This window comes from Neofelis nebulosa, chromosome 8 (genome assembly GCF_028018385.1).
Source record: "Neofelis nebulosa isolate mNeoNeb1 chromosome 8, mNeoNeb1.pri, whole genome shotgun sequence".
NCBI lineage: Eukaryota > Metazoa > Chordata > Mammalia > Carnivora > Felidae > Neofelis > Neofelis nebulosa.
The window spans coordinates 13,173,061-13,180,463 of NC_080789.1; the positions used below are offsets into that span (position 1 = coordinate 13,173,061).

Here is a 7,403-nt window from a genome sequence, read left to right on the forward strand (position 1 = left end):
GAAAGAGAGAGAGTGTACATGCAAGTGCGCAAGCAGGGGAGGAGCAGAGAGGGAGGGAGGGAGAGAATCCCAAGCAGACTCTGTGCTATCAGTGTGGAACCCAATGTGGGGCTCAACCTTACAAATCGTGAGATCATGAGGGGAGCCGAAATCAAGAATCAGATGCTTAACCAACTGAGCCACCCAGGCACCCCACACTTAATTAAATTTTAAAGATCATCACAAAAAGAAACAAAATTCAGTGTATAACTTGCAAGAAATGAAAAAAGAATTTAAACTATTTGATCAATCAGAAATAAGTCAAGAGGGGCGCCTGGGTGGCGCAGTCGGTTAAGCGTCCGACTTCAGCCGGGTCACGATCTCGCGGTCCGTGAGTTCGAGCCCCGCGTTGGGCTCTGGGCTGATGGCTCGGAGCCTGGAGCCTGTTTCCGATTCTGTGTCTCCCTCTCTCTCTGCCCCTCCCCCGTTCATGCTCTGTCTCTGTCTGTCCCAAAAATAAATAAAAAACATTAAAAAAAAAAAAAAAAAGAAATAAGTCAAGAAAAGAGAAATACAGATGTAAGATAGATAAAGTAGAAAGCAAAAAAGTAGATGTAAGTATATACCTATTTACAAATATGTTTATATACATCTCTATATACAAAATATTTACAATATTGTATATAATATGATAATATATGTGAATATACACATGTATTTATTTATATTTTTTATTTTTATTTACTTTTAAATTTTTTAAATGTTTTTATTCATTTTTGAGAGAGAGAGAGAGAGCGTGTGCGCACTAGTGGAGGAGGGGCAGAGAGAGAGGGAGACACAGAATCTGAAGCAGGCTCTAGGCTCTGAGCTGTCAGCACAGAGCCCAATGTGGGGCTCGAACTCACAAACTGTGAGATCATGACCTGAGCCTAAGTGGGATGTTTAACGATCTGAGCCACCCAGGCGCCCCTATTTATTTTCATTTTTTTAAATGTTTTTATTTCTTTTTGACAGAGACAGAGTGGGAGCAGGGGAGGGGCACAGAGGGAGACACAGAACCTGAACCTGAGCTGTCAGCACAGAGCCCAACACAGGGCTCAAACTCATGATCCCCAAGATCATGACCAGAGCTGAATTTGGATGCTCAACTGACTGAGCCACCCAGGCACTCCTACGCATGTATTTTTAGGTTGAACTTTTATTTATTTATTTTTTTAAAGTAACTTTTCTTTTTCTTTTTTTTTTAACGATTCTTTTTTTTTTTAAGTTTATTTATTTATTTTGAGAGAGAAAGTGTGCATGCATGTGCACATAAGCAGGAGAGGGAGAGAGGGGATCTGAAGTAGGCTCTGTGCTGACAGCAGCAAGACTGATGTGGGGCTCGAACTCACAAACTGAGCCATGAGATCATGACCTGAGCCAAAGTTGAACACTCAACAGGCTGAAACACCCAGGTGCCCCTGGATTGAATTTTGAAAACTAAGAGTTATTAGTTGAATTGTGTTCCCCTAAAATTCATATGCTATAGTCCTAATCCCCAGTACCTCAGAAAGTGACCTTGTTTAAAATTTTTTAATGTTCATTTATTTATGAGAGAGAGAGAGAGAGATAAAGAGACAGACCCTGAGTGATGGAGGGGCAGAGGGGGAGAGAGACACAGAATCCAAAGCAGGCTCCAGGCTCTGACCTGTCAGCACAGAGCCCCACAAAGGGCTCGAACTCACAAACTGCGAGATCATGACCTGAGCTGAAGTTGGACGCTCAACTGACTGAGCCACCCAGGTGCCCCCAAAGTGACCTTACTTAGAAATAGGGTCATTGCAGATGTAAAGAGTTAAGATGAAGTCACATTGGAGTAGTGTGAACCCCACATCCAATATGACTGGTGTCTGTAGAGAAAGGGTAAGAGGTAGACCCAGAGGCATAGACATAGGGAGATCACATTTGAGGATGAAAGCAGAGATCAGGTGATGTTTCTACTGACAAGGAATGCTGGAAGTTACCATCACGTCAGCCAGCACCTAGGGAAGAAGTATGAGGCAGATTTTTCCTCAAAAGCTCCCAACACCTTGATCTCAGACTTCTAGCCTCCACAATTGTGAGACTTTCCATTTTTGTGTTTAAGACACCCAGTTGATTGTTCTTTGTTATGGCAGCCTTAACAAAGCAAAACACTCAGTGGTGTGTGTTTTACAAGAGACATACATACATACCTGAAAGATAAGGACAAACCAAGGTTGGAAGGAAAATGATTAGAATAAAGATGTATTAGGTAAAGTCAGGGGGAAAAAAAACACAAAACTGGTTTATTTTAGTAACAGCAGCATAAAAATTTAACCTCAAAACCAAAGCTTAATGATTATAAAAAGGATCATGATATGATCATAAAAAATGAATGTCACCGGGAAAATGCGGCAATTCTGAACGTATATGCATGTTACATCGCTACATGCACATTATGTATATGTACATACATACATACATCGTTTATGGTAGAAAAACAAACAAAAATTAAAGTGGAGAGCTATAGGATATTTTAATACACCACTTCTAGTATTCAATAGGAAAAGCAGACAAAAAAAACTATGTACAGAAAGGAATAGAACAACACAACCGACAAATAATTTCAGAAACATGATTAACAAGTTTGATCGAAGAGTCCTGCCTTACAAGAATCCTGTCTGCAATTCAAAACATAGATATTCTACTTGAGAATACAATAAACAGTCATGAAAATTAATGACTACTGGATCAATAAGCGAGTCTTCACAAGTTTCCCCAAATTACTATTATTACACACATCACATTGAGGAGGGTATCTATATAAACTCATGGTAGCAGAGTCCTACTTTAATAAAACTAAGACCCAAACAAAACACAGAGCATAAATAAAAGTTACATTATACTACATTAAAATCAGTAAATTAAACATCAGAGCTAATGTGGGGTGCCTGGCTGATTCAGTGGGTAAAACGTGCAACTCTTGATCTCGGGGTTGTGAGTTCAAGCTCCATGTTGAGTCTAAAGATTACTAAATAAATAATAAATAAATAAATAAATAAAGTAAATAAATCTTAAAAAAAAAATCAAAGTTATGGGGCGCCTGGGTGGCTCAGTCAGTTAAGTGTCCTCAGGCCATGATCTCACGGTCCGAGCTCCGTGAGATCTCACGGTTCGAGCTCCATGTCGGGCTCTGTGTTAACAGCTTGGAGCCTAGAGCCTGCTTCAGAGTCTGTGTCTCCCTCTCTCTCTGTTCCTTCCCCACTCACACTCTGTCTCTCTGTCTCTCTCTCTCAAAAATAAATAAAGATTTAAAAAAAATTTTTTTTAAATACACATTTAGGGGCACCTGGGTAGCTCAGTCGGTAAAGCGTCCAACTTCAGCTCAGGTCATGATCTTATGGTTCGTGGGTTTGAGCCCCACGTTAGGCTCCATGCTGACAGCTTGGAGCCTGGAACCTGCTTTGGATTCTTTGTCTCCCTCTCTCTTTGCCCCTGCCCCACTCGCTCTCTGTCTCAGTCTGTCAAGAATAAATACACGTTAAAACAACTTTTTAAATTTTTTTTTTTAACGTTTATTTATTTTTGAGACAGAGAGAGACACAGCATGAATGGGGGAGGGGCAGAGAGAGAGGGGAACACAGAATCAGAAGCAGGCTCCAGGCTCTGAGCCATCAGCCCAGAGCCCGACGCGGGGCTCGAACTCGTGGACCGCGAGATTGTGACCTGAGCGAAGTCGGACGCTTAACCGACTGAGCCACCCAGGCGCCCCAAAACAACTTTTTAAAAATCAAAGCTAATGTGAGTAAAGAAAAAAGACCACAGGTTTCCAGAAGATATCTGCATTTCAATGTGATAAATAAGAATGACTAACTTAAAAAAAATTACTAACTAGAACATATAAGCAACTAAGAAATGTTAATTTTATTAAAATACCCAATAAAATATGAGAAGATACTCGATCTCTCCAATATCCAGGAAAATGAAAATTAAAGCTACAATGAGGTACCTGTCAGGTAAGCAAAATCTAGAAAATATGACAAAACCGGGGCACCTGGGTGGCTCTTTGGTTGAGCAACTGACTCTTGATTTTGGATCAGGTCATGGTCCCAGGGTTGTGTGATGGAGCCCCACATCAGGCTCTGCACTGAGCATGCAGCCTGTTTAAGATTCTCTCTTTTTGTCTCTCTCTGTCTCTCTTCCTCTATCTATCCCTCCCCTGGCCCGTGAGCATGTGCATTCTCTCTCTTCAAAATAAAAAAAAATTTTAAATGACAGTACTAAGGATTATGAGGACAGGGATAAATGAGGACTCATACGCTGTGGTGGGAAGGGAAACTATTTCAAACACTTTAGTGAACAGTGTGGCAATATTTATTACGGTATAGCTGAAGATGAACATACTTGATGACCCAGCAATTCCACTTATGGATATAAATCATAGAAAAACAAGACATCAAAGAGAAAGAAAAATAAGGCAGACCGGCTTGGTCTAAAGGAGAAACAAGGACAGAAAAACTCACCTCTGGAGAGAAACAACTGCTGATGCTAAAGCTGATTTTCCCACAGAATCTCCAGAGAAATGCCAAGCTAAGAGTCACCAAATACAAAGATCTGCAGGGATCATGGGAAAATAATCAGAGAAATTAACTAGAGAACTAAATTTGCAACAGCTGCTCACATCCTGCACATTGAATATCTTGTGGCCATCTTCTGCCCTCAGGGAAAAAAAACCCTGAGAACCAGTATATAGACCAAGCAAATGACTTATTTTGGAAGGGCTCTTAGCATGAATATTGGCATTGGAGAAATAGACATAGCAGAATTCGAGGCAAATGTGTAAGCATATACATACATACAAACAGACACTTTTGTTTTTGAAAGAGTTGGTTGCATTTAAAGTCTCCCACAAAGTAGTGAGAAGTAGAGGTGTATCTTGGGAGACTTAGCATGTTCTATGTCCAGGGAATCAAGATACAACACCCAGGTGATAGAGCACAAAAACTGGAGACATGCACCCTTCTGCTCATGTGTCATCACTGATGAAATCCTCTTGGAATGTCCAGAATGTAGATTCATTGATGAGGAAATAGATGTATATTTGATGTAATAAAGGGTGTGCCAGCTTTCACTATTGTTCAGTTTACCCTTTAACTGCAAACTGGACCAGCCAAGAGCGGTCAAATATTTGAACAGACATGTACCTTGAAAGAGGACCAGGACCGAAAAATTGGCCCTCCCCGCTAAAGAACAAATGTGATTGAGGATATAGAGAAAATACTTCGGAATAAATATAGTTATGTCCTCAGGGAGATTAAAAAGCCATCTGCTATGAAATGGAACCATAGTTCTGGAACTTAAAAGTAAGATAGTTAGACCCCAAATATTTCCATATTCTAATCCTCAGAACCTGTGAGCGTGAACTGTTACGGCAAAAGGGACTTTGCAGATGCGATTAAGTTACAGATCTTGAGATGGGGAAGATAATTCTGGATTATTCAGGTACTGTTGTATTTACAGAGATCCTTATGAGAGAGACACAAGACTGTCAGAGACAAAGGAGAAAGTGATGTGTCAACAGAAGCAGAGATTAGAGTAATGTAGCCAGGAGCCACGGAATGCCTGCAGCCTCCAGGACCTGGAAGAGGCAAGGAGCAGATTCCCTGGAAGTCTCCAGAAGGAACCAGCCCCACGGACACCTTGATTCTGGTACTTTAAGAATCACTTTGGACTTCTGACATACAGAACTGTAAAAGAATAAATGTTGTTTCAAGCCACTAAGTTTTGGTAGTTTGTTACAGCAGTAAATAAGAGAGTAGTACCTATGGCAGAGAAGAATTAAGGTTACAGATGAAATCAAAGCTGCTCATCAGCTGGCCCTACACATCTGAAAATCATGAAAATAATTCACACATTAACAGATTAAAAATAAAAAATCATATGATCACCTCAGAAAAAAAAAAAAAGAAAATCATTGCGAAATTCAATATCCATTCCTGAATAAAAAAAAAAAAAAACCTCTGCAAACTAGGAACAAAAAGTAAGTTTCTTAACCTGATGACAAGTATCTATGGAAAATCTACAAGGAACATTTAATAGTGAAAGACTAGGGAGCATGTGGGTGGCTCAATCGGTTAAGTGTTCGACTTCAGCTCACGTCATGATCTCACAGTTCGTGAGTTTGAGCCCCGTATCGGGCTCTCTACTTCAGCACAGAGCCCGCTTCAGATCCTCTGTCTCCTTCTCTCTCTTTCACTTCCCCACTCACTCTCTCTCTGTCAAAAATAAATAAATAAACTTTAAAAAAATTGTGAAAGACTAAATGATTTTCCTCTAAAATCAAAAACAAGACAAAGCTGTCCATGCTCAGCACTGCTTAACATTGTACTGAAAATTCTAGCCAGTATAAGGTAAATAAAAGAAATCCCAGTCAGAGAGACAGACATAAAACTCCCTGAACTCACAAATAACATTATCATTTACATTTTTAAAAATCACATGCACTACACAAAACTACCACCACAAATATGTGAATTTAGCAACGTTGCATGATATAACATCAGTACACAAAATCAACTCTATTCCTATATACCAGCAGTGACAATCAAAAAATAAAATGACAGAAACAATACTATTTTCAAGGGCATCCATCAAAAATATAAAGCACACAGGGATAAAACCAGCAAAGGGTGTTCAAGACAGGCACTTGGAAAATTAAAAAACCTTGCAAAAAGAGTATGAAGAGGACCTAAATAAATGAAGAGATGTGTCATAAATTGAAAAACCTATGAACTTAAAATGATGTTTTTCTCCAAATTGATCTATAAATGCAACACAATACCAATAAAAAAAAAAACCTCCCAATTATTTTGTAGCTGATTCCAATATGCATATAGAAATACAATGAACCAAAAATGGCCAAACCAGTTTGAAAAAGAAATCTGAAGGCTGTACACTATCTGATATCAAGATTTATTATAAGTCTACAGAAATCAAGACAGCGTGGTATTGGTGTAAAGATAGACAAATAGATCAGTGAATCAGTCCAGATTTCCTACAAGTAGATCTACACTCACGTCGCCAACTGATTTTCAACAAAAGTGCAAAAACAATTCAGTGGACAAAGTACAGTGTTCTCAACAAATGGTACAAGAACAATTATCTATCAATATATTTAAGAGCTTCCATTTATACTTTGCACATACACAAAATTAACTCTAAAAGAATGATAGAACTAAATGTAAAATCTAAAAAAATAAACTCAGGATATTTGTTAGAACAATAAAAAGGCAAATGACTGACTGGAAATAAAGATTAGCAAATTACAGGGCGCCTGGGTGGCTCAGTCGGTTAAATGTCTGACTTTGGCTCAAGTTATGATCTTGCATTTGTGGGTTTGAGCCCCATGTTGGGCTCTGTGCTGA

General features: G+C 39.2%; 1 long non-coding RNA gene across 1 annotated transcript; it reads left to right on the forward strand.

Moving 5' to 3' along the window:
* Positions 1–5,139: 5,139 nt before the first annotated feature.
* On the forward strand, positions 5,140–5,760 carry LOC131518937 (uncharacterized). The gene is made up of 2 exons (XR_009265364.1): positions 5,140–5,342; positions 5,500–5,760. It is a non-coding gene; the product is annotated as an uncharacterized LOC131518937 (long non-coding RNA).
* Positions 5,761–7,403: the final 1,643 nt, after the last annotated feature.